At 38.0% G+C, this 23,233-nt stretch overlaps 1 protein-coding gene across 1 annotated transcript in view; it reads right to left on the bottom strand.

Moving 5' to 3' along the window:
- Cntnap5 (contactin associated protein family member 5) overlaps window positions 1–23,233 on the bottom strand; it is a 928,932-nt gene that overhangs the window by 644,077 nt on the left and 261,622 nt on the right. The window lies entirely within an intron of this gene.

The raw sequence follows: 23,233 nt of genomic DNA, 5'->3' as shown, positions 1-23,233 counted from the left end.
CCTGTTAAGATCATAGTCTACCATGACCAGACAACATACTGAGCTCAGGGCAAAACATTGGAGGAAGTCAGGATAGAAACTCAAACATACCAGGAATCTGGAAGCAGGAACTGATGCAGAAGCCATGGAGGAATGCTGCTTCCTGGTTTAATCTCTCATGACTGGCTCAGTCTGCTTTCTTATAAAGTATAGTACTACATACACAGCATCACATTACCTATAATATGTTGGGCTTTCCCACACCAGTCACTAATAATGAAATTACTTTACAGACTTGCCTACAGCCCAATATTATGGAGGCTGTTTTTCAGTTGAGGTTCCCTTTTCTCCACCACAGCTTATGTTAATTTGACATAAAACCAGCAAGTACAGATAGAACAATTCACATTTTTTATAAAAACAGATTGGGGTAGAGCCAGACCAGTCATTATTAATGAGAACAGTCACCTCAGTAAACAAGGTGAAAACTTGTTCAGGAAAATTTGAAATGAGTCTCCAAAACCTGTTTTCAGGCCTCATTAGCACCAGAGTACCATTTTTTCTGAAGGTGGTGTTTCATGCCTAAGTTCAATTTAAAAGATTCATGTACAGAGTATATTTGGTATATGGGTCTTTAATAACAGCCTTCCTGTCAAGATGTAGACTGAACTGATTTTTTTCCTCTAGCAGATGAAGGGATTCCCAAACTCTAAGAACTGGGGAAAAAATACTAAGCATCTCTATTCAATTTGAATATAGCCTTCTGTCAGCTGTTTTGATGCAAGGACTGTAACACAAGGACAATGCACATTAGGTAAACATGGTCAGACGTTTCAGTTCAGACTGGGCATGCTGAGGAAGAATGAGTATCTTTCCAATTAGGGGCTCTGCTTCACACAAGCATTCCAAGAAAAGGCTGAGGGACGTGTAACTAGAATTCTCTTTAATTGAACTTTAAAGACTTATACTTCTTGAAAAATCCATCTGCAGAGGGTTGTTTTTTTTTAATGCCAGTAGAGAAAAAAAATCCTCATAATCCTATTTGTCATGAAAATTATTTATGGAAAAATACTACATGTAAAGGCAGACCATATGCAAAGCTTTATTGCTGGTTAAAACGGTATGAATACTTTACATTGCTGTTATGAGCTTTCACAGCAGAAAAGTAATCAACAGTCTTATCCAGCTGTGAACAACTGACCTAGCAATTAATGTCCATTAGTACAATAGGGCCATGACTCTAATGGGAGTAACCAACCACTTTCTGATTGGACTTAACTATTTTCAATAAGGTATCGCTAACACCTGCTACTGTTACCTGGGGCAAACACTCATGGGTGTATGGGGAAGTTCAAGTTACTAGGAGAAAACCTAGTGCTTTTATTTTAATAAATGTGCATAATATACAATTTCATCCTAAGGACTTTCGTTATACTCACAGGTTAGATCTCTCAACCTTCATCAGGAAAGCTTCTATTTGTAGTAGATGACAACCAGCAAAGAATCCCATAACTGATTCGTGTTCATATGTTAAAAGATTTTGGAATAGTCAACCCTAAATCTGATATTTATATCACTTTACCTCCTCATTTCTCCTAGGGCTCCAGAGTCATCAGAAAAATATTGTTAAGAGCTAGAAGTGACTACAGCAAAACAGTTTCATAAACACATCACAGTTTTACACATGAACTCACCGTGTTTGTTACTACATGCCCAGTCAACTGCCCTTTGTTTTGACATTGTAAGGATTAATAATGAATTTAAATCCATAAACTCCTGGTTTTCATAGTCTTTAAACATATTGTTGTAACTGGTCATTACTTTAGTCCATGTGAGACCATTGTTTTTATAAACTATGATCAACTGTTTTTTAGAAGGTGAGCAGACACACTGACTCTACAGAGTGAGTACAGGTAAATATTGGTAACTTTGATCCTTTTCTAAGGTTTGCATTCGTATTTTAAACAGGCTTAAAAACACAGTGTATTAGCAAGGCAGTAATCATCGCAATGAACTAATGGACTAAGCAAAGGACCAGAAAGTAAGACAGGAATGGTGAGAAGGAAGAATTACCTGTGACATTTCTAAGCCTCAGGGCTACAAATTACCTGTCACCCTCATCCACACCCAGCCCCCTCCAACCTGGTCCTTACTTTCCGCCATACGGGATACAGTTGTTAGAAGGTAATGACCTTCGGTCTAGTTTGTCCCAGGGACAAGGGCAACACCTGACAGGCAGAACAGTGTGGAAGCTACTATTTCACTGCCCACAGTGTGGAGCAGGTATTTCCAGTCCTAATGGTGCTGTGGTTTTCCATGTGTGTAGGACTCTGATAATAAATGCTGTCCTGGTGAGACAGTGGGGAGTTGATTTTCAACTTCCCTGCTTTTAGAGCCACTCATGACACTGCAGATGTCTGGCAGAAGACTGGCTTCTATCCTTTGGAGTCAACTGTGCCCTCTGCGAAATTCTCACATTGAGACTGGTCCTCAACACAGAAAATTTAAACAGTCTCTTCAGCATTAAACACTTGTCTTGTATGCATCACCTGGATTAATAGCATGTAGCTCCAAAGGCACTCAATTAAAAGAGGATTTGGGGTAAAACTCAAGTATCCATATGGTTTGATGGGTCTCATCAAGGAATATCTATGAAGGAAGATGCCAGGAATCTTAGCTAGTAGGATTTCTTCTGGGAGAGCAGCCAGCCGGAGAAAGCTGAGCAGAGATAAGAGAGGCAGTTTGCTGGCCTTGTCACAAAGAGTGCATCTTGGGACATCTGCAGTGTCATGAGTGGCTCTAAAAGCAGGGAAGTTGAAAATCAACTGCAGTTTTGCTCTGATCTATCTTCTGTCAGGAAGCCCCAGGAGGTTCAGAGTAGGACTGTTAAACAGTGCTGTTGGCTTCCTTAAACATCCAAAACAGTGATGTCAGCTTCCTCACAAATCTGAATCATGGGAAAACATCCTGACATGCAAAAGCTGAGGTGGGCCTGCTACAGACCATACATAAGGACTGGCAGAAGATTCTATGCATACATAAATTGGTGCCAATTTTCAAGTCTCATTTCTCAACAGAATTTTGATGTTGTTTCTGCCTTCAAAGCTGAGCCAGAGCTGGGCAAAATAAACAAGTTGGCCCCAGAAAATGCTTGACTCAGTGAGGAAAGAGGGAGATGGAGCTAAGAGAAAGGCCAAGGTGTCAAGAGCCAGCCAAGTCGGAAATGAATCCCAGAATCACCACTTAGATAGCTTTATGGCTCAGGGGAAATCTAACCTCTTTGGCTTTCACTTTTCTTATAGGTAAAAATGAAAATAAAAATAACCAATTTAGAGAGCTATTATTAAAACTTAAAGCTATCTATTGAAAGCTCTGGCAACCTGTTGTACAATCATTAAATAATAAGTATTACCATAATAGAACATTAATAACATAATTAACAATAACATATTTGCATATATGTGTTTACATGTTTGTATAGGCACACATGTATGCATTAAAATATGGAGTTATGCCAGGCGTGGTGGCGCATGCCTTTAATCCCAGCACTCGGGAGGCAGAGGTAAGTGGATTTCTGAGTTCGAGGCCAGCCTGGTCTACAGAGTGAGTTCCAGGACAGCCAGGGCTACACAGAGAAACCCTGTCTCAAAAAAAAAAAAAAAAAAAAAATATGGAGTTATCTAACACACATTCTCAAGAAATGAAAAGACATTTCACCTCTGTGCAGTTTCAGGCTTGTGAGAGACATTCTCGCAATAAAACCCTGAGGATGGCACCTGTAAGATGGCACCTGGCACTTTCCTCTGTCCAGTGAATTCATGTGCACACATGTATGCATGTGGCCACATATTCATGTGTGAGTCTTGGCCAGTTTAACTAATTAGTGAGCTCAAGAACGCAGTGGAAGATCTTAACCAAACAAACAAAGCAAAGCAAAGCAAAGCAAAGCAAAGCAAAGCAAAGCAAAGCAAAGCAAAGCAAAGCAAAGCAAAGCAAAACAAAACAAAACAAAAATCAAACCCAACAGCAACAGAGCTGGCGAAGGAAAACATCCAACCCACATACATATGTACTCACAGAAAGCAGCAGACCAGACAGGAGCATAGGTCACCCAATGACATGCCTGGATTGACCCAATCTAGGAGTAGCTGTCTAGAAACATCTATGTAACATCCTCTGGTCATTGTTCATTCATCTGCCATGGTGATGCCAATGAGAAGGTATGTGTCTTAGTGGAAAGTACTGACTTTAGGGAATCACCTCTTGAGCCTACTATCACTCCATCATTTATTCTCCATTCTGCCTTAGGGGAACTGTTCTTCTGGGGCCACAGAGTTCTTAGCTCCAAAATGAGAAATATTATTTTTGCAAAGTGTTCGCTTGGACTTCCAATTGATTAGTATCCGGTGTGTGCCAAATGCACACCAGGCATCTTAATATGCTCTGTCAGAAAGTTTTCGTACTTTTAGGAAATATATTTTGACTGGATGCATGAATAGATAGAAAATTCTAGCTATGAGCAATTCTGTAAAGGTGCTCAGTGCATATGTATATAAGTTGGAGATGTCTGTGTCAGTCAGAGAAGACTAACTGTAAACAATATTGGATTAGTTGCCTTTTCCTTGGGGTAAACTTTCATAGTAACACTGGCTATCAATAAGGTCCTCTAAATATCTCTACATACAAAATGTTTGATTTTTTTTTTGGTAAATTTGCTTTAAACTTTTTATAAGAGCTTGCTTTTGATCAGTGTTTCTTTTACTTTGGCCATGTTCAACAATATATTTCACAAAATGGTGGGTGAGGATGATATTTTTTCAAAAATTTTGAGTGTTAGATGAAGTACAAGGAATAAGGGTTTATGAAACAATAAACATAGAATTAATTGTAAATGATTTGTTTAAAGGAAGCATGTTTCTTTTCATGAACCCTTCCCTTTTCATATTTTAGCTCATAGCCCATGAAGCGGGGAGGAGGGAGGTGTGGTAGAAAGCCCACACGATTTCACTTTTCCACTATTTGACCCCTTTGAAAGAATTTTCTGGCTTCAAGTGACTTGAAAACTCTGAAAGGATGCCTTTGTTATATTGCTTTGAGCCTGTGATCCCCACATACAGCTAATCTCAAACAGGAGCTCAATAACTATGCTTTTAGTGATTAATCCAATATGTTTCACTTCTGGTGTTAAAATAAAATTGTTAAACTAAAAGCTGCTTTTAGCATTTCCTTATTCTAGAGTTTCACTTAGAGAAAGAGCTTAATGACTAGCTATAAAATGGTCATAGAAAGGTCTAGACAAAGTCAGTGACAGGCCAGGGCACAGCAAGAGTCTTCCTTTATATTAAGCAGCTGTTCTACGATGGAGTAGCTTTCTGTTTGACTCCTTAAGAATTATTTAATAACTATGTGAAATAATTATATTTATTTTAAATACTTAACATATTAAAATTAAGAAATGTGTCTATTCATACTAATTATATATAATACTTGCTTTTTTATGACGTTTTCACACATTCACATAATGCATTTCAAACATAGTCACCCTATTACTCTCTCATCCTTTTTCTACTCAGAAGTGCTCCCAAGTGTATTATCATAATCATTTTAAGTATATATACTTTACAAATGTGGAATAAAATAACATTTTTTGTGAAATAAGGAACATAATTTTTTACTTTGTCTCCTCCTCCGTTTTTCCTCCTCTCCCTCTTCCTCTTTTTGTCATTCTGGGATTATATGAAGGTACACACATGCTAGGCAAGCACCCAACCACTGAATCATATCCTTAATCCTATGATCATTTTATTTATTCTGGGAGCTGAATAAGAGGAGAATGTTGAATCAAAGCCAAAGTGTTTTCACAGGCTTGGAGTCTTCGAGGAGAAGTCATCTCATATCCAAAGAAAGAACAGCTGAACACAATGGAAATATCAACTGGGACATGATATTCTGTTCTCCTTTTGGTGTTATGACTGTTATTATCACCAGAACTTCAGCAAACATATTATAAACAAAAGACACATGCAAGTCATGGAGAACTTCCCAACAAAGAGTGACCAAGGAGACAGTGGCTTAGGCATGTCAAAATAAACAGGGTAGGTAAGGTCAAAACTGGGACTTGAAAAACATACAAGAAAAATGTATATACACAAGGAAGCATTGCATTTTAAGTAAAATAATATATGTAAGTTTAGATTGTACATTTTGTTAGCTATAAGGGAAAATACTAATGGACTTTGTAAGCATAGGATGATGTTTAATACACACTTTCATCTGGTGAGCAATAAATAATATTTATCTGAAGGGATAAGTGAAGGTAAGGATGTCCATGTAGATGGGAAGGGATAATGATAGGTGAGTCCCTAAGTCAATCAGATTGCTCTTGTATGGTTAAATCACACTAGTCCCCCAAAGTGAGAATGTAGATCATTCCCTGCAACCTATGAAATCTTTTCATGATAGCCTTAAGAACTTTCTGGCACATCTGAGATTCACAAGCCTCCCTCCTCAATGTTACATGAGCAGTAAAAATTGTTAGGGTGACAAGACTATCTAAGACTGAGTTGCACAGTCTGTAGATGTCAGGATGGACCTTTTGTGAGTTGTCATTCATTCTGGGTGGGTTGTTCAGTGTTACAGCTGTTTGTAAGTTAGCCAGGCTCCTGAAATACCCTTCACTCATACTCCTCAAAGAAACACCAATAATATCACTGGCTTATTGAGTTCAAATTGAGTAGAATAGTTTTTGTTTCATTAATTGCTTATTGTTTGGTTTTGTTGATCTATTACTGGTGCACTAATTAATGTAAGAGGTTTTTCACAACTCCTCAGGAAACACCACAGCATCCAGCATCCTCTGTCCTTGCATATTCTCTATGCCCTATGCATTGCCAAATATGAATGAACTGTATTTAATTTAGGAACATCACATTAAAAGTATATAATATACCAACTTGATAGGACTGTTGATAAACATTAAATGATTTACCATGACCTTTATTGTAGGTTCTGGAATGGTATTTGAAGTCAGTGATTCCTAATTCTAAACACTTCTTCATTACATGAAGTGAAAGCAGACATAACACTATAACTAGTATCTCTTATTTTCTGGTATACCTTAGAGATGGATTCCACACAGGAATCCCTGGCACTTACTTGTCAAAAAAAATGTGGTGGAAGCTTTTCTAATCTATTAAATACTATTTCTGTCTTGGCCATACACTTAAGAAAATAATACATTTCATTTCTTTTTTTTTTTTTTTTTTTTTTTGAGTACTAAACAGGCAATGGGAAGTCATAGAGAAGGTTAGAGGAAAACAGACGACATACCTACAGAACAGCTGGACTCTGTTTAGGTATCACCTGTCACTTTAAACATTGCATGCTAGAGAAAGTTCCCTCAAGACTCAGGAAGGATATGAAATTTATAAGACTCATGATATAAATAAAGACTATAAGACTCAGGAGCTCCTGAAATGTATAGTGTTCACAAGACCCCTTGTATAACCCAAGGTTATTCACACAACAAACAGTTGCTAGGGAAAAGATTCTCAGAGCAGCCCATGCATCTGCTAGTCATGCAGACAGCTATAAGATCTCAGCTTCTGTGAGTCATCACTCAGAGTGGGATAAGCTTTGTAGTGATTTGATTTCCATTGAGTCATCCCTGTTCCTATACCTGGCTTCAGTTGGCTTGTTGGTTCCATAAGGAAGTCATACATGTATCATTTCTATGGTCTTTGGTCTAGGGTGAATGTACATTTGTTCCTGTCTGCCCAGCAAAGTCAATTAACAGCCATTGAAATTCAGACATTCAAAGTCTACTAATTTACAGAAAATATGGGCATTATCAACTCTCTAGAGTGTTTTTGATTTTTATGGACAGATACATGAATACATGATCAGCTACTAGGCTGTTAAGATTCTGTCATTTTCTTATAAATATGACTATAATGAATAATTAGCCATAGGTTAATGTTTTCCAAAACCTGTTTAGGTTCCATTACTGTATGAGGTACAGCCTAACTTTTTATTGAATTATCACATTTTATAGTATTTTTCCATAATTTGTGATTCCCCTGGTAGGGATTTATTAAATGAGTAGAATCTGTTTGTACCTCATTATAAACTTGATATTTTCCATGTCTCTCCTTAAATGTAGCATTGGGCCTATTTACTTTAGGAGTTTGGATATTCTGGGCAACTTTGATGTTATTTCATCTAACTTAATGATGACCTTCATCTTTATTTGTCAAATATGCCAATTCAGCCCTAAAATTACTTTCAGAACTTTTAGCTACAATCATATCTGGTGCAGATGCCATGCTAGAACAAACTACCTTAAGCAGTTCAACACAGTGACGATATTATTCATCTTCTTGGAGGAGAGGAATGCATGGCAGCAAAGAAACCACTCAGAGTAGAAAAGACTGTAGCTCCTCCAGTGAAGCAGTGTTGAGATGATGTCAACCTTACCAAACTTGTGGCAGATCCAGTGCCACACTCACTAATTAAGGTTTGCTCCCCTTGACCTAAGTTAGGTCATGACTGCACAGAGCTATACCCCCTTTCTCCATATTAGAGCTTGTGTGTGTGTGTGTGTGTGCATGTGTTCATAGCCTCATGTTCATGTGGGAGTGGGTGTAAATACCTGCGTACATGTATGTGCCTGTGTGTAGAATCCAGAGCACAACTCTGGGAATCATTCCCTAGAAGTCTACATCGGTTTTTGTGATAGGGTCTCTCACTGGCCTCTAACTCTCCCATTATGTTAGACATGCTTACTAACAATCTCTTAAGAGCCTCCTATTTCCAGCTCCATAGTACTGGGATTAAAGCACAATCCACCACATCTTGGACTTAAATTTGTACTTCATTCTTGCATGGCAAACACTCTACTGACTGAACTACCTTTCCAGGTCTTAGAGGTAAGCACACTAGTGGGTGAATGAACCTAACTGATGAACTATGGCAAAGCTTGATAGTGGTAATTGTAATAGATTCCTAACTGAATATTTCATGTAACACAATACACTGTTTACACAGCAAACCTTTAGAAACTGCACACACACACACACACACACACACACACACACACACACACACACACACACATATATATTCATATATATATATGAAGACTTTATATAGGGATATCAATGTACATAGACTTTTGGTTTCTGTTAATTTTTAGTTTCATAGTACGTTTAAACAAATGACAGTGCAGTTACAAAATCTGTGGTAAAGAAGGATGTCCTTGGACTCCTGAGCCTTCTGCCCCAACTTCTGAGTATTAAGGTTTCAGTAATGAACTACTGTATCTCATGTATATGGTGATGGTGCTCTAACCCAGGCTTCCTGCAAGTAAGTCACATACTACTCTATTAACTTGAGTAGTCTCCCATCTCAGAATTGCTTTGAGCTTGCTCAATAATCCACTGCCTTTCCCCTGCAGGTATCCTTGTTTGTTTGTAATATTCTTTCAGTATGTGTGTAACAAGAAATTAACACCCCCAAATCATTATTCTGAGCATCCCAGTGAAGAAGAGCTCTACAGGATGGGTTTCCTGTGGGAGTGGGTTTGGCAGTAAGTACATGATATATGTTTAATACCAGAGCCAGTCTTTGTTAGTATTCCCTCATTGAAAATTAATTTTGTTCAGATTCTGAAAAAAATATTGAAATATTGCAAGTGTGGGTACAAATGTCTTCTTTTGGAATTGGGCCCATCATCAGAGCATGTGCAAACTGTAATGGATTTATGTGGTTCCTAGAGTCATATATACTTTAAGTAAATCAAGATATACATTAACACAAATGCCAGCTGGGACATAAACTGACCCACTGTTTCCTCGGTACATTTTAACTTGAATTTATCAAGACTTAATTTATGTTGAAACCAGAGATAAAATATTCCCTGTAAATGTCTTTTGTTCTCAACTCACTTTCTATAACAGACATGTTGGACATGGAGTCTAATGTGGGGTATTCTTCTTCCTTTATTTTCTATATTCTTTACAGTTTTTAACACAGAGCTATACTTTCTTTCAAACTCATTACTATTAATTCATTTAGAAATTTTTATTTAAGAAGTTATTCCATGGGAGGTTTCAAGAGCACACAGTATAAAAGAAGGGACAGGGAGATTAGTGGGATTGAAGTGCATGATGTGAAATTTACAAAGAATCAATAAAAAGTATTTTTAAGTAAGTCATTTCATATACTTTTGGCTTTTGTAGCTGTTAAAATATTACCCAGGAACATGGAAATGATGCATCATGAAACAGTTCTTGCTGAGCAAGAAGGAGGACCTTAGTCCAAATTCCCTGTGCCCTCTTAAAAATTTGGGTGTGGCCACACATACATCTGAAATCCTTTGTTTTGTGGGCAGAGAAACAGGACACTCACTGGGATTTGTTGCCTGCCCTCTGAGCTCAAGATTCAGTAAAGAGATGTGAAAAAATGAATTACGATCGATAGCTACAGAATACTACACTAATGTCTTTCTCTGGCTTCTGCAGTTGTGTACAGAGTGCATGCACATGAGGAGCATGAATGAGCATGAATACACACACACACTCACACACACACGCACATGCACATGCACACACACACATGCACACACAAAACCATCCATATAAAATAACAACAGCAAAACCAACAAATTCTTCCCAGGAATATTTCAGTATAAAGTAGACTCTGAATATGATACTAAGTTTATTTTTGAGAAATTATGAGCACAGAAAATTGTGAAAAGAAAAACAGCAGTAACATACCAATATTTCCTAGTGGCAGACAGCACAGAGTGCACTGGCAGGCAAAACTGGCAGTTTCCATGAGTCATATGAGGAGTCCTCATGAAAACAAGGCAGAAACCCAGATGCAAGATTGGAGACATTGGTAGCAATCGCTGGAGAAGCAGCTAATAACAGACTTCACATAAGCTGTGTCAGTCTTGAGCTAAGTGAACAATTTGCAAGTGGGGAAAACTACCAAACCCACTGGCAAGAGTACAACACTAACTCAAACCAAGCCAGTTACTGTCTGACATCATCATAGAAACATTACAGTGATGCCAAGCTCTTCTAAGACTACATGGCAGGCAGGCAGTGGGTTGAGAAGCAAGGCTGTCATAGAAGAAGGTGCAATCAATTACACTGTAGATGACAATGAAATTAATGTCACGAATTGAAATAGGTAATGCTAGGTGGGAAGGCAGTACTGACAGCTAAGCAAGGATAAGAGATGGTAGAGTCATGGAGATAAGGAAGATTCTAGACCCATACTGGAAATATGTATGTATTGAGGGTGTGCAACCACATGTGTATATATATGCACATGTCCCCATGTGTGTGAGTGTGTGAGTGTGTGTGTGTGTGTGTGTGTGTGTGTGTGTGTGTGTGGTGATAATGATAATGACTTGCAAATAGGAACTGATATAAAATGAGAATGTACAAAACCTGTGAGTAAAATCCACTATTAGCTGGGTGTGAGGAAAGGGACTAGTGGTAATAGTATATGTCATGCATGCCTGATTACCTGTACTCAGATTCCTAGAACCCATAGGTGGAAGCTTAACACAGTAGTGAACAAACGTCTAATCCTGTGTTCCTCCTTGAAGATGGGAGGCAAAAATAGGAGAATCCTAGAAATACATCAGTGAGCTAGCCTAGCATAAAGTACTAGTAAGCAACCAGAAACTGTCTAAAACAGAGTTCTAGGTTAGTTCATAATGTTGTTCCACCTATAGGGTTGCAGATCCCTTTAGCTCCTTGGGTACTTTCTCTAGCTCCTCCATTGGGAACCCTGTGATCCATCCAATAGCTGACTGTGAGCATCCACTTATGTGTTTGGTAGGCCCCGGCATCATCTCACAAGAGACAGCTATATCTGGGTCCTTTCAGCAAAATCTTGCTAGTGTATGCAATGGTGTCAGCGTTTGGAAGCTGATTATGGGATGGATCCCTGGATATGGCAGTCTCTAGATGGTCCATCCTTTCGTCACAGCTCCAAACTTTGTCTCTGTAACTCCTTCCATGGGTGTTTTCTTCCCAATTCTAAGAAGGGGCACAGCGTCCACACGTTGGTCTTCATTCTTCTTGAGTTTCATGCGTTTAGCAAATTGTATCTTATATCTTGGGTATCCTAAGTTTTGTGATAATATCCACTTATCAGTGAGTACATATTGTGTGAGTTCCTTTGTGATTGTGTTCCCTCACTCACCCCGAGCTCTTGACTCTAGCTGCATATATATCAAAAGATGGCCTAGTCAGCCATCACTGGAAAGAGAGGCCCATTGGACACACAAACTTTATATGCCCCAGTACAGGGGAACGCCAGGGCCAAAAAAAATGGGAATGGGTGGGTAGGGAAGTGGGGGGGAGGGTATGGGGGACTTTTCGGATAGCATTGGAAATGTAATTGAGGAAAATACGTAATAAAAAAAAATCACACACACACACACACACACACACAAACAGAGTGCTAGGTAATGACTGAGCCTTATGACTCTACCAAAGTTATCTCTGTTCTCCTCATGTTCACTACGTCAGGTACATGCACATACTCATGCATGAACATGTACACACATACATACCATGTACACATATATACAACATCACACACACAAATAAATATGCATTCTATGTATTCTCTCCCACTGATGGCAGACAAGGCAATCCAGCTAGGGGAAAGGGATCCAAAGACAGATAACAGAGTCTGAGTCAGAGATATCTTCTGTACCAAATGTTTGGGGTTCACATGAAGACCAAGCTTCACATAAGTTACATAAATATAGAGGGCCTAGGTCCACTACATGCACGGTCATTGGCTAGTAGTTCAGTCTCTGTGATATTACATGGTCCCAGTTAGTTGGCTCTGTAGGTCTTATTGTATTCTTGACCCTCTGGCTCCCTCAATTCTTCCTCCATCTCTTAAGCAAAACTCCCTGAGATCTGTCAAATGTTTGGCTGTGGGTCTCTGCATCTATTTCCAACAATTCTTGCTTATTCCTTATAAGACATGATATGCCAGGGTGGGTTGGTACCTGTGGTGAGCACAGGAAGTCCCTTCTCTATGGAAAAGGGGATAGAGAATGGAAGGAGGGGATGGGAAGGTGAGATTGCAAAGAGAGCAAAGAAGTAGGGTGCAATGGGGATGTAGAGCAAATAAATAGATAAATCAATGAAAAATTGTACCATGAGTATAATCAAATGGCTGGTGTGATTTCGTGTTGTATTGACCCTGCATATGTATGTGTAAATGACTATGTGTAAATGTGTGTATGATGGTGACTATGTGCACAGGTGACTCTGTGCATAGGTGAGTATGTATGCATGTGTGTGTGCACAGGTGACTATGTGTATTAGTAGTAGGATTTGCAACCCGATCTTGTGAGAAAGTATAAGAAATTCATAATAAAGGAGGAATTTTTTGTTTCACTTCTTATTCATTTAAAGTTTGTGCTATATCATTCACCATATCCTTTGACAAAATGACCTGGGAAAGTAGGAGTCTATTAACATTCTAATATCATAATACTATAGGTTAGACACTACTTAAGGTTAAAGAGTCAATACTCACTAATCACTCACTCACTAGCTGACATTGCTCTGCTTGCATTGAGCACCAGATCTTACCTAATTCGACCAGATATTTTTTTCCACTAGAAAATTCAAATGACTATGTTAAAACTACAAAGCTAGCAAGTATGATAGCAGAAAGAATTATCACTTTATGCTAGTACTTCTTTTTCAAGAACAAAGTGATGAGCTAGATTTCTGTGTGAAATTATAGCAGAACTGAACAGTGTTTACTGTCATGTTCCAAACTCATCTTTATAATAACAACATTAATCATAACAATAAAATAGTACATGCTGTTGATTCAATAAATCCCTCTGGATTTTTACATAATATGCATGTAGTATTCATGGCTGTAATAAAATACCTGACAAAAACTGTCTTAAAGGAAGAAGGGTTTATTTTGGCTCACACTTTGAGGGAACACAGTCCATCATGCTTTGGAAAACATGGCAGCAAAACCATGAAACAGATGAGCACAATGTGTCTACACTCTGAAAGCACTGAGTGCTGACACTCAGTAGACATCTTCTTTTATTTTTTTCTTTTCTTTCTTTCTTTTTTTTTCTATTTATTTATTTATTTATTTATTTATTTATTTATTTTGTGCAGTCAGGACCCCAACCCATGTGGTTGTATCAATCACATTTAGAATGGTTCTTTTGTTCCTCAGTTACCCAGGTCTTCAAGTATCCTTGCAGAGCTGCACAGAGGTTTGTCTCTTAAGTGCTTGTACATCTTGTTTTATATCACACAGGTCTCCGCATTCCAAAGTTCCTCTATGGAATGTATCTCTATGTAATTTTACAGTCAAGGGAACAGGCACAGACACATGAAGCAATTAACACATGGTCAAAAAATGTCCAAAAAATGTATTAAAACCTGTTGAATTTACTGACCCCTTTTACCATTGTGTAATTGTAAACCTGTTGTTACATTACTTTGACTCTAATGCTCTAGAGTGAATATTCTCTCTCTGCTTCGTCTTTTCTCTTTGCAAAGAAAATGGGGGAGAGGGCAGAAAACTCTGGTTCCTTTTCTGTAAGCACATTTTGGATGAGTGGCTGGGGAGTTTACATATATAAATATATATGTATGCTCCAGCTAGTTCCCATAAAAAAAGACCATTTCAATCCACTTTCATGGCATAGTTAAACATAGAGTTGAGTGCCAGTAAAATTACCTCTTTCATAAGCCAAACAATCCATCTTATCTAAACTAAAGAAAACAAATGAATACTGGAAGTCTAGGTCAGGCATTGGGAAAACTAAAAATATTTCAGAGGTAAGCTCTGTGGCTACTTAATTTTTGATAATAGCTATTAATAGCAATGTCTCAAATATAGAGAACAATAAAAATGTCTATGAAGAATGTATACACAATTAAAAGTCACATATAGGAATTTCTCAAGTAGAGAACTTTCAAGAAAAATGTATAAAATCAATTGTAAAAAGGTTGAAAATTAAGAAATACTACCTTTTCTGTATGATACATGTATGTGTGACTTGTGGGTGCACAGTTGTGCACAGGTGACTGTGCATATGTATGTGTAAATGACTATGTGTAAATGTGTGTATGATGGTGACTATGTGCACAGGTGATTGTGTGCCTAGGTGAGTATTATGCATGTGTGTGTGCACAGGTGACTATGTGCATATGTGTACAGGTGATTGTGTGCACAGCTGACTCTATTTGCAGGGAACTATATGTGCATATGTGTGGAGGCCAAAAGTTGTTCTCTACCTTATATTGTGAAATAAAGTATCTCACAGAACTTGAAGCTCACCATTTTAGCTAGGCAAGCTTCAGGGTCCTGCTTTCTCCACTTTCCCAGAACTGAGATTGCATGAAACTGCTGTACCTGGCACTTCATTCTTATTTTATATGGGTGTTTGAGAAAAAGTGTAAGGTTCTTAGACTTACAATGGAAAGACTTTGCCAATTAAACCATTTCTCCAGTTTTTATAGCTGTATAATTTTTAATCCAAAACTTATTCAAAAGGCAAAAATCTATTTTCAGGTAGGCCATTGTAAGAATTCCCTGACTTACAGATTCTTTGAATTCATACAGTTAAGTGATGTATTTCATAAGCCCTACTTTCACCATGTACTATAGCTAATCACTATAGTTGACACTGGTGAAGAGATAATCTCAAAGAGTTTCCACCATCAGATTTGTCTGTGGGCATGTCTGTGGGACATTGTCTCAATTAGTAATGAATATAAGAACATACAACCATGGGTGTTGCTATCCTCTGAGCAAATGATCCTGAGATGGATGAGAAAAAAATAATGGCTAAGCAGGAGCTGGAGCAAGCAAGTCCGGAAACACCTTTTCTCCAAGAAATCTGTTTTAGTTCCTGCCTCCAGGTTCCAGACATCACTTTACCAGCTTCTGTCAAATACAGACAGTTCCATGTAAACAAAATAAAACCATTCTTCCTCACAATTAATTTTAGCCAGTGCTTTATTATAGCAACTGAAAGTAAACTAGAACACCATAACATATCTATCTATGACCTTCTCTTTTTTTTTTATCACATCTCCAAGAACCTTGACAAGTATTTTGTATCCTTAATTTGATTTCCAGGAGAACAGATATGTACTTCCTTGTGGTATGTTTTTTTTTTTCTTGTGAAATTCTCTATCTTTCTGTTCTAATTTTAGTTTGAGTGCATCTGTTAGACATACATGTAAATATTACATCCTCCATAATATTTTCCTGGTTCATTCAATCTATTCCCATTTCCATATACTTTCCATGGAAGTGATTTTTCAACTGCTCTGGGATTATAATACTCACTAATTACATGTAGACAGCATCAGGCAGGTCATTGGTCATAGGAACAGACCCTTTGTCAGCTGTGCAGATACATTTTACTTTACAGAGCTGAGAGGTTTAGTGACTGAAAATAATCTCTTCTGTGTTACCTCAATCCGGGAACAAAAGAGTGCAGTTTCAGGGTCAAAGATTCTAAGCACTGACCTAGCTGTAGATGTAGATAATGTGTTAATTATACACATATTCTAATGGTGAGAGAACTGAGAAGGAAAAGCCACTTGCCCTTCTCACAGAACCATTCAATGTGATCATTGAAATAACAATTGCCGGGGGAATATGACATTTCATGTTGGATTATTTTCAATCATCATAGTTTGGTCATAAAACATTAAACAAAACAAATTTCATTGAATTTACAAACACAATCATTTCCAAATCACACAGACAACAAGCATTCTCATGTTGGATTATTTTCAATCATCATAGTTTGGTCATAAAACATTAAACAAAACAAATTTCATTGAATTTACAAACACAATCATTTCCAAATCACACAGACAACAAGCATTCTTACTCCTTCTTTAAAACTTGTAGAAACAAGATGCACTTTTGGGGATTCCAGGTATATGTGAAATTAGACATGTGATATCTAATCTCCTTGTCAATTTGATTTGCCTGGATCTAAAATCCTTTCTGAAATGTCTCTTCTGTAGTTTCTAGATTATGCCAATTGGGACAATCTCACTCTAAATATGAGTGGTACCAAGTAGCAAAGTTCATCTCTTTTTTGCTACTTGTTTACAAATGCAATGTGACCTCATGATCCTGTTTCAATGCATTTCCCATTACAAACAACTATACTCACAAACTTTAAGCCATATCAAATATTTTTCCTCAGTTGTCTTTGTCAAATATTTTCTGACAGTAACAAAAAAAGTAATTAGTACAGCACAAGCATGTTCATCTGGGCAATCTCTCACAAGAGACAAGAGCCAATAGTCTGAGACTTGTCTTCTTTATGTGGTGTCACTATAATGTCAATATAGGGTGATCTAATGCTGGAATTTGTAATTTATTTAAAGGAAGCTTATTTTTAAACCCAGTTCATTTGTAAGCACAAGAAATCTTGTGCTTCTTTACTAGTCTGTGCTTGAAAGCACCTATAGACAGGGGCTGAGTTTGCAGAAAATGTTTCCTTAATGATGTGCAGGTATCAAACCTTAGATGATGGCTCATCAGGTAAATTGCTTGCCATAGATGTATATGAATCATAGTTTGGATCCCAAGAACACACATGAAAACAGGATGGACGTGACTGCCACCTGCAACTCCAATATTTAGGCAGCAAAGACAAGGAATTGTCACACCATAATGGCTAATCAAATCAGCTACAGAGGTGAGCTCTCTATATAAAGAGAGACCCTGCTTCAGTGTATAAGGTAGAGTGATAAAAAGAAGACATCTGATGTCAGCCTTGGATCGCCACACACAAGCCTGCATGTATGAATTCAATGTCAACAACACATACATGCACATGTATACACATTACATTGTACCCCTCTCTCTTTTTCTGTCCCTCTATTTCTCTCTCCAACTTGTAGACATGCAACATCAACTATACACAAATAAATGTTCATATACATATACTAGCCTACAAACACAACACACACATACAAGCATAACACTCCTACATGTATACATGCATCATCAACCATACACTGGTGACTGTGCTTATGCACATGTACACACATATTATGCTATACATACATACACACCACTAACACCACCACCACTGCCAACAACAACAATGCCTGGATTTCTAATGGACTCAACTGTTTTTCCCGTTCTTCCCTCTCTCTGACTTGCTGTTTTTAATCTGTTTAAATATAGGAAACTATGAGACAAAATATTTTCTTGTCATTTGTACTTGTACAGATATTTTATTCTGCTTCTGAGCATGCTGTTAATTTGTATAGTGAGTAGATTAAACAGGTATCCTCCAGTCAGGTTCTAGTTTGCAACTTTCACATCTAGCAGCCAGAGTTCTCCTTTGTTCAGCTTACACTTACTTTCTGGATCAGTGTACAGAGACCTCCCTCTCTAATCACATTCTCCATTCAGAAGAAGGTTAAGAAAACCCTTCTCAGAGATGCTTTTCTTGGCCTCTGTTTCCCGTTAACTGAGCAGGGGAGCAACCCAGAGTTCCTGTCCCTCACTGTGATCTCTTCAGGGATATCAGCAGGACCCTGTGTATCTTATCTTAAGCTCAACCAGCAAATAAATGGACAAGGGCACTCCAATATCCCAATTCTAAGTGATCTCAAAGAAAGAAGTCAGGGTCAGTTTCCAGGGGCCTTCTTGATAGCAGCAGGAGACCCAAATGGTTCTTCACAATGCCTTCTCTACAGATCTTTTATTGTGTACCTTTTGGGATATTCCTTAAAAGGCCAGGTATCCATAGCTTGGATTTTAAAACACTAGGAATTCAGTCAGAAAAAGAGGAGAAAAAAGAAGATCTGGGTTCAAGGTCTTGGTGTGCATTTCATATCTTTCACCATCCCCTGTAGCTTGTGAGCCTTTCTTCTGGCCCCTAGGTTTCCAAGAGAAATTGTTATGTACTCTTTTTCTCCATCATCTCTCTCACATCTTACTATGTTGGGCTTGACAGATGATGAGACTAACTGTGGCTGTCTTTGATGCAACCCTTTCCCCTTCTCCATCCAAGATATTACATGTGATATTTTTCTTCTGATTTCAACATGGTCACCATCTTGGAGCAGACAATGCCTTGGCCAAGTATTCATGGCATGCAATGTAATTGCCAGGCCTATAGTCATGGATCTACTGACACTCTCTCATTAAAGGAAAGGATGAGGGTCAGTAGACCCTCCCTGCCAGTCCAATTCCCTCTGACTTTCTCCACTTGCAAGTGCTTTTGAAAGATGCTAGAGAATATAAGACGTGAAAGGTTAACTAAAAGGTGCATTTCATGATGATACTTCCTGGAGATCATCATCCATGACTACATGGAGCTTACAGTGATTATGTTGTCTGGGGTCCACCTATGAACCTGTAAGTAACTCCTCTCCTGTGAACTATTAGTAAGTCCAAAGCCAAGTTGAACTTTGGTGGAGTCATACTTTGCTGGCACTGACTCCTCATAGGCTTTGAATAGATGTTTGTATTTCCCAGGAAGAAAAATAAGGCAGCATGAGTCTCGAGCTTATTTCAGTGACCAGACTACAGTGTTGTGTGATGAATGTCCCTGAGCCTCTCCTAGAGAATAAGCCATAGTAGTATTATGGGATAAATGAATGAACAACAGGTGAGGTAGTTGGAAATGTGAGTCAGGTACTGGAAGTGTAGCATTGATACTTATATCGGATATGCTCTAATTGGGTCCTGAACTTCTGTGGTATGAAAGCATACTCTTGAGCAAGGAATTAAAGTCTGATTTTTTTCAGGTTTTTAAAATATAATTTACAAGTTCTACATATATAAGCATATGGTATGTAGAAAATCACCATAGTTTCTTCATCCACATGTGCATGGAATTTATTTGTGTGTTTTGTATGTGTATGTGAGTATGTTTGTGTGTATATGCTGTGTAAATGAGTATGTTGAGACTGAAGGTCAACATCAGGTGTTTCCTTGATCACTGATTGCTCTCCAGTTTATTTGGGGGACATGGTCTCTTACTGAAAACAGAGCTCATTGGCTGCTAGACTGCATGCTAGTGAACTCCAGGGAAATGCTCGCTACTGTTTCCTAACCATGGGGTTACATATCCGTGCAATCATGCCCTGTTTTAATGGATCAGCTAGATATCTGTTCTCAAGATCCATGTGAGAATCACCTCCATTGTCCTGTTAATAACATCTCTTTATGTGGCATGTGGTAACAAACTACTTACAGCACTGTGTTGAATGGATGCATGCACTATGTAAAGATCAATTATGTATGTTTGACATACCTATCACCTCATATAGTCCTGGTAAAATAATTTACAAACTTTATGTCTGGACACTTTGGAGTATCTTATATTATTATTAAACTCAATTGCCTTGAAATGTACTAGATCACCAAAACTTACTCTTTTCTGGTACAGTTTTATAGCCATTGATGCATAAAATATCTTCCCACCTCAATTCTCCCCAGCCTCTGCTAAGCACCATTATACTTTACATGTACAGAAGGCCTATATTGCCTTTTATAGGCAGACATGATACACTATTTGTCTTTCTCTGTTTAACTTATTTCTCATAATACAACGTCTTTCAAGTCCATTCCTGTTGTCCTCTAATCCAATTGTGACAATTCACAGGCTCCACGGTTGATGGGAGAATGTGTCCTCCCTGTGCATTGGCATATTATCCTTGCCAAACACATTTTAAAAATCATATCTGTAAAATGAAAATAATACAGATAATTTTGGGGCTGGTACAATAGCTCAGTCAGAAAAGTGCTTCCCACATAAGCATGAGGACCTGAGTTTGATCCTCAGGCCCATTTTTTTTTTTTAATTAAAAGTTGATGGTTAAAAGTTGAATCACACTTCCAAGAAAGTTCAGATAGCCATATTTCTTGGGCTCACTGATGTGAATCCTTCATGAGTTCATGGTAAAGACTCATTAAATAAGGTGAATGGACAGGTACCTGAGTGGACTTGTAATGTACATATTCATAAGCGTGCGCACACATACGTACATAAATACTTACACTGACATGAACCTCACACTGACATGTACACACATACCCCAATGTGCCAACATACATAAACTCACAGAGACACACTGATAGCTAGTTATCTCTCACATTTATATAGTGTCCATATCAGTAGCATTATGAAATGTTAGTCAAAAAGTGTAAAAACTTTCTACTTACTGTGAGTCTCAGATGCTAGAAAATATAATAATAATTAATAGTAATAAAATTTCTCACAACACTTGAGGTTAGTAATGCTAATAATTCTGCCCACCTCTTCCAGGATACTCCCTAAGCCAAGGATGATGGTAAGTATGTGTGATATCAACATCTAGGGATGGCATGGCCATTGGATTTTGCAATTCATGGCAGCTGTGATTATCTGCACAAGATCAATGGAAGATCAGGCTTTCAACATTCTTTCCCAGAGGAAGAGCTCATCCTGCCCCATATCCTTTTAGGATCTATAGGCAGTTAAAAGTTGGAGAGGATTAAAAGATATTTTCTTCAGTGAAATAGCCACTGGCACCTTTTCTATGCTCCTGTAATAACCCCTAATCTATGCTCCTGTAAGTAATCTTGATGAAAATCATTAGAAAAATCTCTCAAAATAAAGAACATGAAAAGTCTTAGTGTGACCATTTGGGACATGAAAGGAAATCAGCAGAAGTGGGAAGAAAACAAAAAAATAACAGGGGTATAAGTATTGTTTAAACATATCATATAGATTTATGAAAATAAAAATAACAATTCCAATCACTGACACATAACTATATGGATGTGTAATCACACAAATACACATTTAAGTAAAGTATGTGTGGGTGTCCCTACTGCAGATGTGTACGTGGAGGCAAGAGGATATCCTTCTCTATTATTCTATATCTTATTTCATTAAGACAGAATCCCTCATTAAACTTGGGACTAGTATGCCACTAAGCAAGAACCAGACATCTTCTTGTCTCTACCCATTACAGCTCTGTTTGTGGCCATATCAAGATTTTATAAGTGCTGTGATTTGAACACATGGTTGTGTCACATACACTTTTATCTCCTGAGCCTATGCATGTAGCTTTATGTTCTTCGAAATAAGAGTCATTTTCTTGACTGTTTCAAAGCCAAATCAGTATGGATGACTACAAAGCCCCATCATGTCCCTGTCTTTGCCAGTATATAATGGTCTAAAGATAGAGAACTTTGGTCTGTGTGGTAGTCACATTCCAAGTCCTGCATGAGTGCTCAGGAGCTTAAGCTGCTAAATGTGTTTCACACTGTTGGAACCCTGCTCTGATGAGCTGATTAGCCTGATCTTCACAGAGATGGCAACTTCTCATCCATGCTGCATACCTTTCCCTCCACTTGGACTAGCCCATAACCCTCAAGAGAGAGCTCTCACTTTGAGTGTGAGTCATCTATTCAAGCTGCATATTTTAAAGTGTGAAAAAACAGGGTTATATTATTTTTCCCACTTCACATAGGCTTTCTACTTTTGCTTCTCAAAAATAGGTTGCTTGCTGGGAACATTTTCCTGAAAATTCTCCCAAGCTGTGAACATAATCTTATATACAGAACATTTTATATTTATCCACAGCTGCATATTAGAAAAATATATATTCCTCCCTGGATACTCATGCTGTATAAACAATGCAAATCTTTGCCCTAGAAAAAAGCTATAACTTTTATTTATTTATTATTATATCATAATTCTTTTCCCTAATTTAATTCAAATTGATAAATGAGAACAGAAATAGAGGCTGAGCCCCTAAAGAGTAACATAACTGACCATCTTTTGCCATGTGGACATTTACACCTCAAAATTAAATGGCATATGGGCAGAAGGGTTATATCCCACAGAAACCTGGCAGCTTTAATAATTCTGCCAGCACTCATGGGGTTGTTGGTCACAGGAGACTCTTTACTGGGTTTCCTGTCTACAAGGACATTTGCCTTTAGAGTGAGTATTAATGACCATGGCTCCAAAGGTGAGAATTTCAATGTTTTGGCCATTAAAATGTCCATACAATAAATTCTAGTCAGTCCTAAAGCTTTGTGGAGTACCCACTTTGTTGAAGACTCAGTTTTGCCCCTATCCAAAAATATTTCTGGGATAATATGTTGGCTCATCTAAGCTATCAGCTAAGAGATATGCCTCTGAGTGATCCATGAAGGTACTTCCTGGAAGGATCATCTT

This window comes from Mus caroli, unplaced genomic scaffold (genome assembly GCF_978045245.1).
Source record: "Mus caroli unplaced genomic scaffold, Mus_caroli_1 scaffold_1, whole genome shotgun sequence".
NCBI lineage: Eukaryota > Metazoa > Chordata > Mammalia > Rodentia > Muridae > Mus > Mus caroli.
Note: the sequence above shows the minus strand (reverse complement) of the source record. Positions and strands in the feature narration are given on the sequence as shown.